The sequence below is a fragment of the Pinus tabuliformis genome, chromosome J, assembly GCF_031772625.1.
Source record: "Pinus tabuliformis cultivar Carrire ecotype Pingquan chromosome J, CPIR1, whole genome shotgun sequence".
NCBI lineage: Eukaryota > Viridiplantae > Streptophyta > Pinopsida > Pinales > Pinaceae > Pinus > Pinus tabuliformis.
In genome coordinates this window covers 719,501,371-719,516,277 of record NC_142295.1, presented here as the reverse complement: position 1 = coordinate 719,516,277, position 14,907 = coordinate 719,501,371, and positions in this window count along the sequence as shown.

The following is a 14,907-nucleotide window of genomic DNA, read 5'->3' as shown; positions in this document are numbered from 1 at the left end:
TGCGGGAATCAGGTGTACTTCCATGATGGCAACGCTTCTAGACTATTTAGGAGCGCCCTTCAACGCGTTTATTTAGCCAACAGACGCGATGAGGCAGATAACTTAGGAAAAGTGGGTCATTTGGCAACATCAGAGAGCATTTGTCTAATATGAGCATGTATGACTTGGACACATGACACAGTAGGAAGACTGGGATGAAGACAGTGAAAAATTACTGTGTAAAAAATGCCCCCTAAAGTATGAAGCCCGAGAGAGAGGGAGGGGTGAAATGCTTTACGAAACTGACTGAGCTGGAACACCATCTAGAAAAACCTATATGCAAGTACAACTGATATCTCTGATAATAAGGTACATGTAGTCTAGGCATGGGTGCAGCCATCCAAAAGACATACAGAATAGGTCTGTGGTATGGACATAGCCATCCAGCTAATGAGACCATGATGATGATAAAGGTATGGTTGCAGCCATCCATGAAGACTCAGGTATTTTCGTAGCCATCCATCAATGAGTCATGCAATCATAAACCAATCCACACAACCTGAACATGTCTAATATGAGTTCGGGGTCTTGAACCCATCCGGTCATAGTACAAATTCTAGCATGTGAATAGATGTGCTGAGGTCGAGCATGATAGAAAGTTGCTTGATTACCGGTCAATGATGAAAACCATTAATAAGTGCAAGAGAAACCACCAATAATGCCAATGGTTCTCAAGGTACTGTCTAGCACAATCCACGAAGTGTGAAAAAGGAGCTGAAGTCGAACACTCATGGAAAATCCCAATCGACGACCAATGATGAAAGTCGATCATCAGGTGCGAAGAACTTTCCATTGAGGCATGCAAGCTCTAAGGTACCAAAGGGGATCTCTAGATCAATCTCCTGGATAATGAGCTAATGTCGACAGGAGATGACCCGTCGCAGGAGGGCCATAATGTTTCCCCCATCAACGACACGAGATGAGGAACAAGTGGTAGATGGTGAGACAGAGAATCAGAGGAGAAGGCAAGCGTGTAAACTGCAGAAGGATTATACTCTTGAACATGTTAGCGACACGACTCCAGAGGGTGGCAGCATTCAGATACCAAGGGATCAGAGGCTCGATGGAGACGACATGAATCAGATGGAATGAGGCTAAATGACAACCCAAACCCGCGGAAGGCCAAATGACGATGTATGGATGTCCCAACCCGACAAAAAGAAAAAGTGTCGATGTTCAAGAGTGACTAGCTGCCATAGACAATCAATGATAAACCTATTGTTGAGTCCAACCTAGTAATAATTTAACGAGCCCTAGGAAGGAGAAGCTCGAGTCTCGTCATGGTGATGAGTCCAATGCCGTCAGGGTTTAACGAGTCTGACATAGGTGAAACTCAGAGTCTTTTTCATGTTTAGAGAGTTTGAAAAAGACACGGAAAAGAAAACTCCAGGGGGGTATTTTTCATAAGTTTGTGTCTCTCGAGCACGAAAAAGTATAAAACGATACTCAAACAAACTGCCCGACCATTACGATCGAGGAGTACTTTTCATAACTAGTGACTTCGACCCGAAAAAGTAGAAAAGTGGTTAGAATCACATCATTTCGTAACCGATAACAAGCTTGAAACAACAAAGGCCCGACAATCTTTTCATTTTTACATGGTCAGAAAAGAGCTTAAAGGCGACCGCCCCTTACTTCTTTTAACGAGTCAAGAGGAACAACTCGGCTATCTTTTCATTTTTCAAGTTGAAAAAGAGCTTAAAGACGACTTTTTTGGATTAAGTGCTCACGAAGCTATCATAATCTCACTACCTGTAGCTCTGCACAAAGCACATCAAACGTGAACCCATTCGATATAAAATGAACAATATACATAGAAACATAGTTAAAAACCATATTTTGACTAACCATGTGACAAAAAATGAGAAAAAACCCACATTTACAAAATATAATTTTTTAAATTTCCAAAAATTACTATAAAAAGGGGTTAATCCAACCATTTTTACCATAGTTACTGTTCATTTCACTGTGGATCATTTTGGAGCACCAAAGTTGGCAAGCTAAATTCAGCTTTGTTCATCCATCATTCACCCTGAAACTTGTTCCAGGTAATTAGTCCTTGTCCTACGCTTCAATTCCATACCTTTTTCATGCATTTTGAACGTTAAATGTGTTGGTTAAGGCGGGTTTTTGGACCGAGCTCCACAGCTCGGTCATCGGGGCTATAGCCTTCAAGTCCACGATGACCGAAAAAATTGACACATAAGCGCTCCGATCATCGCGGAAAAGTGGTGTACTTCTGCGATGACCGCGAAAAAAACAACTAGCGACCTCGCGTCATCGTGTCTATTTTAAAAATAGACACGATGACGACGCGAACTTATTTTTTATGCAAATTACGCGTTGAATTTTGTAAACAAAGTGCTAATTCGATTTTTTTTGTCATGCAGGTGATAATGGAGTTTGTCTGGCAAGAATGGACGCATGATGATAACGACATAGAAGCTTTCGCCAATGCGGGGTGTCGAAATGCATTACGAGCATGCAGATTGCTCAAATTCTTCCTGACTCCACATCTCCAATCACATCCTGATTTACTGGAGCTACTGATCCGGGCTTGGAATCCCACAGATGGGAAATTCATCATCTGAGGTCGGGGGGCATGGGTATATCATCGTCGTCGTTGATTACTTCACAAAATGGGCTGAGGCATTGCCCACATTATCTGAAGGTAGTCACACAGTGGCGCAATTTTTGTTTAACCATGTTATCTCACGGTTCAAAGTCCCTCAGGCTATCGTCACTAATCATGGGAAGCATTTCCATAATCACATGATGACTGAGCTAACAACCTAGCTAGGCTTGCGGCATGATAGCTCGACTCCATACTATCCTCAGGCTAATGGCCAAGTAGAAGTCTTCAACAAGATCCTAGATACGATGCTTTAGCGTACCATTGGCATGCACAAGTCTAACTGGCACTTGATGTTGTTCTCTGCCTTATGGGCCTATCGAAATTCTGTGAAGGATGCCACCCGTTTCACTCCATTTTAATTAGTTTACGGATTGGAGGATACCCTTCCCATCGAGTGCGAGATTCCTTCTTTGAAATTAGCCATCAAATTACTCCCCAACACTACTCCGGTAGAAGAACACCTTCTTTACCTAGAACAGGTGGATGAGACCCGTCGGCTAGCCTCTATAGCTATTGAAGCACAGAAGAAGAGAGACAGTGAAAACTCACTTCGATCATACTGTCCATCCTCATTCTTTTTTTGAAGGAGATTTAGTCCTGCTCTACGATCAAGCGAATGATAAGCTGGGGGCAGGCAAATTCGAGCCCATGTGGCACGGGCCTTATATTGTAAAGCGAGTTTTGAAAAAAGGGGCCTACGAGCTGATTGATTATGAAGGGAATCCTCTGGATAAACCCCAAAATGGGTTTTACTTGAAAAGGTATTATGCGTGAATTTCATGCACTTTGGTTTGTACATACGTGTGTTTTTAGCTGGTGTGTTATGTGTGTGTTTTCATGTTTTGGCTTGGTGTGTAGGCGTGATTGTCGCTTATTGTGTCTTTTGCTTCTTGTGCAGATGTCTGGTGCACCTTACGTTGGTTTCGCTGATGGTGCCTACCGCAGTACCCGCAACTTGTCTTCTGCGGCATGGGTGATCTACGATCCTCATGGTGAGTTGATAGACCTTCAAGGTGTTTGTTTAGGTTGTACCACGAACAATGTCACTGAATATAGTGCTTTTATTGAGTTACTGGCCGAGGTGATTAATCTTGGTATTCGTACATTGGTTGTGAACCTAGACTCTCAGCTTGTCATCCACCAGCTCAATGGGCGATATTCCGTCAGAGACCATCGGATTTTAAGGTTGTATTTACGTGTTAAATTGTTAGAGAGGAATTTTGATTTCATTACATATCCGCATATTCCACGATGATTAAACACGTTAACTAATGCATTGGTTGATCATGAATTAGACATACATTTGCGTAACATGTAATCAAAACAGCATACAAGAAGCATGTAAAACACAATAATAAACCATAGGAATATATATATATATATATATCTCGTGTGGCGCACCGAGGCACTCGAAAAATAAGTGTACATGTCCAAATAGAGTTTGTGCTCTCCATACATCTGAGACACATGTCTCTCAAAAAATCACCAGCAGGAAATAAAAAACCTAGGTGTCTACTACGGTGGGTTATGCTCCCTATAGCATACCACTACCCGTGACACCCGCCTCAACAGGCGGTGCACCCTCGGTTCCACTCCTACTGCGTGAATTTGGAACGCTATGGGGACCTCCTCGATCCCCATGTAATCTGGAATCCCTGCTTCCAGGCCCTCAAGGTTTCGAGCCATTGTCTCCACCATATCATCAGCTGGGGGAGCCAAGGCTAGTTCTGCAATGCCTTGTGCATCCCTCCGCGCCTCTGGAGTCAGCCCAACGGGTCTCACTGGTCCTACATCTGCATACCATAGCATTTTTCATTAGGACATATACATGAAAAGTAAAAAAACATCATAAAAATAATAATGAAAAAATATGATCAAGTGTATTACCACCATCATCCCACTGCTCTCCAGCGGGCAGTTGCATGTCAGGATCTCCGTGGAAGTCCATGCTGGCATACGGACAATCCTCCAAGAAGATTGTCTGGTGCTCCAGCCACTCTCGGAACAATGTCCCCCATGCCACTGGTCATCCACCACCTCCTCGTGGCATGACGTGTGCCTATCGTGTGGCCCTAGTCTCACGTGGTTGGGGAAAATCCAAATCCATGTCCTATAACTGTAGTGCCGACACCTGCTCCAGCATGAGTGGGACTAAGATGGATCCATAACCAAATTGCTTCATCTCTCCTCGACGGCAGTTGGTGAGTTACCTCTTCATGTTCGCCGTCACCGTTTCTACCTAGTTAAACATGGTTGGATTGAGACATTTGAGAACCATCCGGAGATGGGTCTTCGAAGCCTCATGTTGGGCTTGGGAGCCCGCTGCCTGTGTCACCATGAAAATAATAGCACGAAGGACTACGTCATCCACTATTGGGATTGCCACCTTCCCACTCCTCATCTTGCATGCCCATGGGCACACTTGAGCCATCAGCGTCTCTAAGGAATCACCCCCAGGTCGCTGCCCCTCCAGAATGGGCCTCTCACCTCGACAGAACAGCCCGGTAAAAAAATATATGTCTGTAGCATCAAAATCAATATCCCGGCCTCGGATGATGAATTTCCCATCTGTGGGATTCCAGGCCCGGATCAGTAGCTCCAGTAAATCAGGTTGTGATCGGAGATGTGGAGTTAGGAAGAATTTGAGCAATCCGCATGCTCGTAATGCATTTCGGCACCCGCATCGGTAAAAGCTTCTATTTCGTTATCATCATGCATTCGTTCTTGCCAGACAAACACCATTATCACCTGCATGACAAAAAAAATTGAATTAGCACTTCGTTTACCAAATTCAATGCGTAATTTGCATAAAAAATAAGTTTGTGTCGTCATCATGTCTGTTTTTAAAACAGACGCGATGACACGAGGTCGCTAGTTGTTTTTTTTTCGCGGTCATCATGGAAGTACACCACTTTTCCACGATGATCGGAGCGCGTTATGTGTCAATTTTTTTGGTCATCGCGGACCCGAAGGCTATACCCACGATGACCGAGCGGCGGAGCTCGGTCCAAAAACCTGCCTTAACCAACACATTTAACGTTCAAAATGCATGAAAAAGGTATGGAATTGAAGTGCAGGACAAGGACTAATTACCTGGAACAAGTTTCAGGGTGAATGATGGACGAACAAAGCTGAATTTAGCTCGCCAACTTTGGTGCTCCAAAATGCTCCACAGTGAAATGAACAGTAACTATGGTAAAAATGGTTGGATTAACCCCTTTTTATAATAATTTTTGGAAATTTAAAAAATTATATTTTGTAAATGTGGGTTTTTTCTCTTTTTTTGTCACATGGTTAGTCAAAATATGGTTTTTAACTATGTTTCTATGTATATTGTTCATTTTATATCGAATGGGTTCACGTTTGACGTGCTTTGTGTAGAGCTACAGGTAGTGAGACTATGACAGCTTCGTGAGCACTTGATCCGAAAAAGTCGTCTTTAAGCTCTTTTCCGACTTGAAAAATGAAAAAATAGCCGAGTTTTTCCTCTTGACTCGTTAAAAGAAGTAAGGGGCGATTGCCTTTAAGCTCTTTTCTGACCGTGTAAAAATGAAAAGCTCTTTTCCATGTCTTTTTCAAACTCTCTAAACATGAAAAAGACTCTGAGTTTCACCTATGTCGGACTCGTTAAACCCTGACGGCATTAGACTCGTCACCATGACGAGACTCAATCTTCTCCTTCCTAGGGCTCGTTAAATTATTACTAGGTTAGACTCAACAATAGGTTTATCATTGATTGTCTATGGCAGCTAGTCACTCTTGAACATCGACACTTTTGTCGGGTTGGGACATCCATACATTGTCATTTGGCCTTCCGCGGGTTTGGGTTGTCATTTAGCCTCATTCCATCTGATTCATGCCATCTCCATCGAGCCTCTGATCCCCGGTATTTGAATGCTAGCACCCTCCGAAGTCGTGTCGCTGACATGATCAAGAGTATAATCCTTCTGCAGTTTACACCCTTGCCTTCTCCTCTGATTCTCTATCTCACCATCTACCACTTGTTCCTCATCTCGTGTCGTTGATGGGGGAAACATTATGGCCCTCCTGCAACGGGTTGTCTCCTGTCAACGTCAACTCATTATCTAGGAGATTGATCTAGAGATCCCCTTTGGTACCTTTAGAGCTTGCATGCCTCAATGGCAAGTTCTTCGCACCTGACGGTTGAATTTCATCATTGGTTGTCGATTGGGTGATTCCACGAGTGTTCGACTTCATCTCCTTTATCACACTTCGTGGATTGTGCTAGACAGTACCTTGAGAACCATTGGCATTATTGGTGGTGTCTCTCACACTTGTTAATGGTTTCCATCATTGACCAGTAATCAAGTGAATTTCTATCATGCTCGACCTTAGCACATCTATTCGCATGCTAGATTTGTAGTACAACCGGATGGGTTCAAGACCCCAAACACAGATTACACATGTTCAGGTTGCATGGATTGGTTTATGATTACATGACTCATTGATGTATGGCTGCGACCATACCTGAGTTTTCATGGATGGCTGCGTCCATACCACAGACCTATTTCGTATGTCATTTGGATGGTTGCGCCCATGCCTAGACTACATGTACTTCATTATCAGAGATATTAGTTGTACTTGCATACACGTTTTTCCAAATGGTGTTCCAGCTCAGTTAGTTTCGCAAAGCATTTCACCCCTCCCTCTCTCTTGGGCTTCATACTTTATGGGGCATCTGTTACACAGTAATTTGTCACTGTCTTCATCCCAGTCTTCCTATTGTGTCATGTGTCCAAGTCATACATGCTCATATTAGAAAAATGCTCTCTGATGTTTCCAATTGACCCACTTTTCCTAAGTTATCTGCCTCATCGCGCTTGTTGGCTAAATAAACGCGTTGGAGGGCACTCCTAAACAGTCCAGAAGTGCTACCATTGCAAAAGTACACCTGATTCCCATGATGGTCCGATTTTATGTGCCAGCGCGAGGTCGCTTGTAATATTCAGTAATGACCTGACTAGCTACATTATTCAATAGTGATGTTAGTGCAGAAGATTAGTTATGTACCCGCGATGATCTAGATTGGGCGAATTTGTTCCAACAGTCAGCCTTCCAGATGACTCTAGACCTAATTGTTGGCATAGTTTGTATCGCCCTCCTTTCTCTGGCATGGCTATTCTGTCATTTGTGCTACCTTCCTTGGAGATAAGCTCACTCTTCCACCTTTCATGGAGACTCCTTCTCTTATTTAAACTCTCACCATTGCTATGTGCTGCTAGTTTTTGGAATGGTTGCTGATAGTTGGCTAGTGGAGCAGTGCTGTTAGTGTTTGTGAGTTTGCTAGATAGCTGGTGTGAGTGTGACAAGTGTGGGATTGTTGATAGCTTGAGGAAGGTTGTGAAGTGCCCTTAATCTTGTGTAAAACTTGTGAGTGAGAGAGACTTGTATGTTGGGAGATCCATCTTCAAAGAGTGAATGCTTGAGGAACATGTTGGCTAGATCCCTCTAAGAAGGCTTGTGACATCAAGACTTTGGTTGTAAGCTTAGTCTTATTTCATTATTAATGCAATCAATGATGTTTTCCTATGTCTTGCATGTAATGTACTTGATAGCTCATGACTTCTTGTCTTTGTGAGTAAATAGATCATTGTTGTTCTGGTTACGTGCTTTATTGTATTTCCTTTGCATTGTTTCAGGTTGATTAGTCATTAGGAGAAGGAAGCGGATGCTGGAGCAGCGAAATGGAACTCCATCGACCACCGGTTGAGGTAGGCCTCCAACTATGACTGTTTAAGGAAAGATATTGTTGATCTGTCCTCGTTTGTGACTAGACCCACTCTAGGGCTATAGGGGTTGCCTCTGTCCGCAGAGGGAACACTTTCCTACATTTTCCTATGTCTTGCATGTAATGTACTTGATATCTCATGACCTCTTGACTTTTTGAGTAAATAGATTATTGTTGTTCCGATTACCTGCTTTGTTGTGTTTCCTTTGCATTGTTTTAGGTCGATTACTCATCGGGTTGCAATCAGAAACCACTTTCGTAGTACGCAACAAGATATAATGGCGGAAACGTTGGACGACACAAACAGCGGCCAATGCCAACTTCTCGACTTAAGAATATTGAATTTCTGTATCTAGATGATTGTGGCTGAGATAATAAATGACATGCCTAGTGTCATCGTCATCATCTTGAACGAGAACGATGCCAATAGTGGTATCGACAACGGCCAAATACAGAGTTTAGTCACGGTGATAATTCGGAGGACGCAACAACGAAGCTGAAATAAGGAGAACCTTGAGACGTTGGAAGGACTCTTGAGCAGCGACATCCCATTGAAAAGGGGTATCATGCTTCAACAACTGCGTGAAACCTTTGGCCACTTCGGCATAGTTCGGAATGAATCGTCATAAAAAATTCACTTTGCCCTACAAGCTCTGCAATTGCTACAAAGAGGCAGGGGGAGGAAGATTCAGAATAGCCTCGACTTTAAGGGGATCCAAATGGATGCCCTCTCGGGAGATGATAAACCTGAGAAGTCTTCCTAACTCAACACAGAAGACACACTTATGAGGATTAAGCCTGATGCGGTAGTGTCGACAGCGAAGAAAGATTTCGCGAAGGTGAGCGGGATGGTCCTGGCGCTTTACTGAATGAGCTGGTAGATCATCCAGGTACGGTTGCAAAATGTGTCGAATATCATGAAATGCGTAGGACATGGCGCATTGGAAGGTAGCACCAGTGTTTTTCAAACCAAAAGGGAGCTTTTTATAGGCGAAAGTGCCCCACGAACAGATAAAGGCATTCTTGTGCTGATCTGCGGGCACAATATTGATCTGGTTATACCAGAAAAACCGTCCATGAATGAATACATTTCGCTCCCAGCAAGCTGGTCAATGAAGGGTGTGGGGAAGTTATCCTTGGGATATGCCCGGTTAATATCACGATAATCAAAACAGACTTAGATAGTACCCTGTTTTTAGGTCACAGGGACGATATTGGAGACCCAATCTGTGAGTGGGATGGGGTAAATAAAACCAACCTTAAGAAGCTTTTCAACTTCCGCTTTAATAGTTGCAGCCTTTCGAGGGTGCATGGGGTGTAGATGCCGGCGAACAAGATTAGCACCTAGATACATAGGTATCTCATGCACCACAATGTTGGGATCGATGCCGAGAATTTCTTCATAAGACCAAGCAAAGACATCACAAAATTCGCGAAAAATATCAATATAGAGTTGAATTTCCTCTGGAGTACAAGTTACTCCGACATGGATATGCTCGACAATCCTTGGTTTAACAGAGATGTCGATTGGTTGGGTTTGCGTGATGTTCCCCATGTTCCCTTCAGAAGACACTTGATGAACTTGAACGGGTGTCTGAAGGGGTTGGGATGGGAGACAAGGAGCAAACCGCTCGAGACAGGTAAGCATTGTTCGATGGGCAGGGAGAAACGAGGAACGATGGTGATGATCGGACCAAGGGGGTTCCTCGAGAGACATGGTCTCGATAATAGCTTCATCAGAAGGAAATATTTTCTTTAAAGGATCTAAAGAAGCATCATCTCCAAGCCAAGGGGAATGGGCGTACGAGTCGAGAGCTCTTCTCAAAAGGGCAGGTTCAAAAGGTGGAGCTGATGCAGTAACAATTTTGACGTAGTTGAGCTCGGCAAGACTCAACTGCACCTCGTCACCCCATGAGTCTATCTGATCAGCAGGAGGAAGGACCCAAGGATCAGAGCGAACAGAGATCATATTGATAGGAACGACGTTAGGAAGTGGGAGTGGAAAAACACCAATAGGGCAGGATCTTTAAAAAGTCCAGTTCCCACACTCTCACATGGGATAGAGGTATGCTCCACAAAGGGCACGTTGCCTTTAGAAGAGGAGGCGAAGAAAGACAGCTATTCTACTATGACAATCTTCCCTTGATGAGGGAAACAAATGACAGGAAATAGAGATGAAGCAATGGCTCACATGGCGTATGTCCAGCTGCGTCCTAGAAGGAGGTTGTAAGTAAGATTAGCATCAACAACTTCAACTTCCACTTCGACCGTCTTCCCTTCCAAAGTAATGGGAAAACATTGGAGTATATCGTAAGGGCGAGACTCTCTCCCATCAAAGGCTTCCAAGGTCATAGGAGACTGGCTCAGAGTCAGAGAACCAATAGCCTTCCAACAGGAAATAGACATGATACAAGTCGAAGCACCTTCATCAATGACTGTACGATGAATCGTTTTGGAATTGATGATGACCTAAATAAGGAAGGCAATTTGGTGAGGCAGTCTTGGTATATGGCTTTCTAGGTCAAAAGTAATCAAATCCGAGTCGGCCGGGTCGATGCCACCGATGGCTGATAGTAAGGACTTCCTCTGAGAGGGGCAGCTCTGGAGAACTTCTAAGGTGGACATAGCTGATGGAGCTTGGGCTAAGTCCTCAACGATGCTATAGTGCTGAGCAGCATGAGCATTAGGGTTGTAAGAAGATTTTCAGAGTACACCTTTAGGAGGGGGTCAGACGGGCACCTCAGTGCTAGGTCTCTCGATATGGAGCGGACCAGAACTGGGCGGAGGAGCGCTAGAGGGAACCTCAGGCTCTTTCCCGGCAGGCGACAAATACTCTTTTGCCTAAGTACTAATGTGGACGGGAATCATCCCAGCCATAAATACTTGAGAACCAAAGGGAGAAGAGGATTGGGATGGATTAGCCACCATTTGTGTTTACTGCGAGGGAAAAGGCTTTTTCAGCACGACAGGAGTCTCGAGAGCACCTTTCAACAAACGACTAACTTCATACCGCCTTGGGCAGTCTTTGGTATAGTGATCCTCATCACAAATAAGACAAGGATACTTGGGCTTGCGTTTGGCACCTTCCTTGGGTGGAGGTTTAGGGGAATCCTGCTTAGGTTGATCAGGTTTATTATTTCCTTTTCCCTTCTTCTTTCCTTTCGAGGCTTTGTCCGTTGTGGTGGATTGGACGGCGTTAACCTCAGAAGTATTACCAGAATTGGATACCGCTTGAGAAGTATTTTCATTCGGAGCATTCAACTTTTGCTTCCTAGGGTTCGCGGAAGATTTCTTAGAAGGCGGATTAACAAAACCAATGACACCGTCAATGGATGGTGTTGGCAGGGCTTTGGAAGTTTCGGGTCTCGGGGCATCAGGAAAATAATCATATAGCGTACTGGACTGGGAGTAAACCAAGTCAAGGTACTGAGCACGCGCAATAGCCTAATCTTCAGTTACACATGCCCCCATAGCAATGTCCCGCGCTATCGGACCGACGAATGAGGTCGTGAACCAATCAGTGAGAAGCTGATCAGGAATCCAAAACTTAATCAAGCGGCGATGTCATCTCCATTCATGGATATGATCAGAGATATGCGTAGTCGTTGTTTGTTTTAAGGATGTCAGGAGGTGTATGCCCGTTTCATATCTTATCGGCAACTAAAAATGAGTTAAAAATTCCATAGCCAACGAGTTAAAATCCTGAAAAGATCCGCAAGCTAACTCAATATACCATTTAGCAGCAGAGCCAGTGAGGGTCCTTTGAAAAAGGTGAAGCCGGATTGAATCATCAAGCCACAAATTTGATGAACACCATAGATGATAAGTCATGACATGGGCTTGGGGATCTTCTCCAGATTCACCATCAAATTTGGGACAATCATCGGGAATCTTAGTTGGAACGGGGGCCAATACGGATTATGAAGGATAGGATCATTTGTCAGTTTGGACACATCCGGTAATTCCAACATTGCTAAAAAGGGTAATTGAGGGTTAAGGACATCTGAGGCCATGGGTAGGAGGTAGTACTAGTTCCAGCCAGCCGCTGGTTGCCCCCATTGATTTTGTCCGGACGGATTTGGCCCAGGAGGGTTTTGTCCGTAGGGATTTTGTCCATAGGGGTTATAGGATGGCTGACCCTGGATTTGCCCCCCAGCATTCCATTGATTACCAACTTGGCCTGCAGGAGTAGCATATGGTTGCTGGTAATTCTGATAGGGACTCACCTGCAGTTGTTGATAATTTTGGTACGGGGCAAATTGAGTTTGCCCTTGGGATTGCTGGAAACCATAAGGCAGCTGGGCTCCAAATTGAGCTTGGGAGGCAGGCTGCATTTGATAGGTTAGTTGGGATTGAAATCCAACCTGCATTTGAAGACCAGATTGGGTCTGGAGCCCAGACTGGGGCTGAAAACTGGGTTGAGCTTGAGAAGCAACAATCATTTGAGTGCCAGGTTGAGCAGGCCCAGATGGATGTCCTTGAGAGAATTGAGGCTGAGCCATCTAGCCAGAAGGTTTACCTAGTTGAGGTTTAGATTGACTCGTTTTCCCATAAGGTTGAGCTTGCTGGGTGTTGGGTTGTCCTTGTACAACTGAGGGCGTTCCTGATAGACCGGATGGCTGAGTAGACTGGATAGTTGGTTGACCTAATTGGATTTGAGGCTGACCAACTTGTCCAAATGGTTGACCAAACGGGATAGTCGGTTGGCCTTGCTAAACGTAAGGTTGACCAACTTGCCCAGAAGGGTAGCCTTGCTAGACACCAGGTTGGCCTTGTTGCATATAAGGTTGTCTCAGATTACTAGAAGGTTGCACGAAATAGGTAAAAGACGGACCACCAGAGGCCGAAGGTTGTCCCTGGAAGGGTTGTCCTTGTGGGCCTCCAGGTTGCCCTAGATAAGACTGTCCATAATACTGCTACCCATAAGAGGGTTGCGCGTAAGATGGCTGGCCTTAATAAGGTGGTCCTTGAAGATGTGCAGGCGATACTTGGCCACCGCCATAACTAGTGGTGGTCCAAGCAATGGATAATGGGATCATGACCTCAACTGCAGGCTGAGGTGGCAGAGGTCCGTGGTGATAGATATGAGCCCCTCTACAATCATAATAATGAAATCGATTTTGAGGATCTGGATTTTGAAGAGCATGCATATATTGATCATATGCCCCCCTTGCTGGAATGGAACCAAAAGAAGGTGGGGCACCTAGTGTAAGATTGAAAACTCTGGATACTGATGCTGACGGGCCACTATTTGTCGACCCGGAAGAAGGTCCAACAACAGAGGTCACAACAGAGGATGCAGTAATGGAACCAACAACAGGGGTTGAAGAAGCCACACAGACAGTCAGAATAGTTGAGACTGAGGTGACAGACACATTGTGAATTTGAGGAATAAAGGACTCCGAGGTCAGAATGATGGTGTGAGACCACATAGAACTCATAAGGGAGGTCCTAGAACCCATAACATCCCTCAAAGCCTTATAGCATAAAGGCAATGTAACACCAAGACGGGTGATACGAAAAGGTGTAGTTTTCGTTGAGGTGGGAATTTCATCGCTTGTCGCAACGGATTCTTCACTTATGACAGGGGATGTGTCCTCCATATCAGAAGAAGACATTGGGACCGAAACGCTAGGAGGAGTACCGAGAATATCTTCTTTGGAAGGCTCCCAAATGAGGTTCCTGTGAATATCGTAAGTCTCGTCCTCTGGAGCACAAGAGTTAATCGGTTGGATACTCGGAATAACAGGGAGACTATCACTGACAACCGGTACCTCAGGAGCAATAGAAGAAGGAGACCCTTGGTCACTTGGAACGGGAGACGAGATCGGTGATTCTGCCAGGATGATGATTCAAAAAAACCCTAGGGAAACTAACGAGAAAGGACCCTACTCAAGCTAACACAAACAAGATCTAACAGGGTAAATGTGAATCGTGGCCGAATAAATTTTAAGACACAGGAACAGAACTTGACCTTTTCTTCTTTAAAGAGTCGAGAAAAGGACAAAAAGATGACTCTAGTCACCTTCGAATATTTAATTAGCCTGAAGTGACAAGTGCTCAGATGGACCTTTTCTTTTAGGGAGTCTAAAAAGGAACAAAAGTGACTACTCTGGAGAACTAGGCAAAAGTTTTACCAGACAAATCCGTAAAACTACATATACACCTTGGTAGTCATATGGAAACCAAGGACTTTCCGTACGACAGTCAATCTTCCCAAATGTTGTGTTCGGTGCATTACGGCTTGTAAGGCAGCAGACATGGCTTCCTATGGATAAAGGATGATAACCTAGTGGGGTCTCCCAGCATATACCCGACGGTACATGGGAGCACAATTCCGTGCTAGACCACTATTGAGTCACAGAAGGAGGAATCACCCAACCTTGAGTGGAAACAAAAGTGACTAGGTTTAACGACGTCGGAGCACGTCTCTAGCCTAGGCCTCTAAATAGTATGCGTTATGTTCCAATGCGTTGTTAGATTT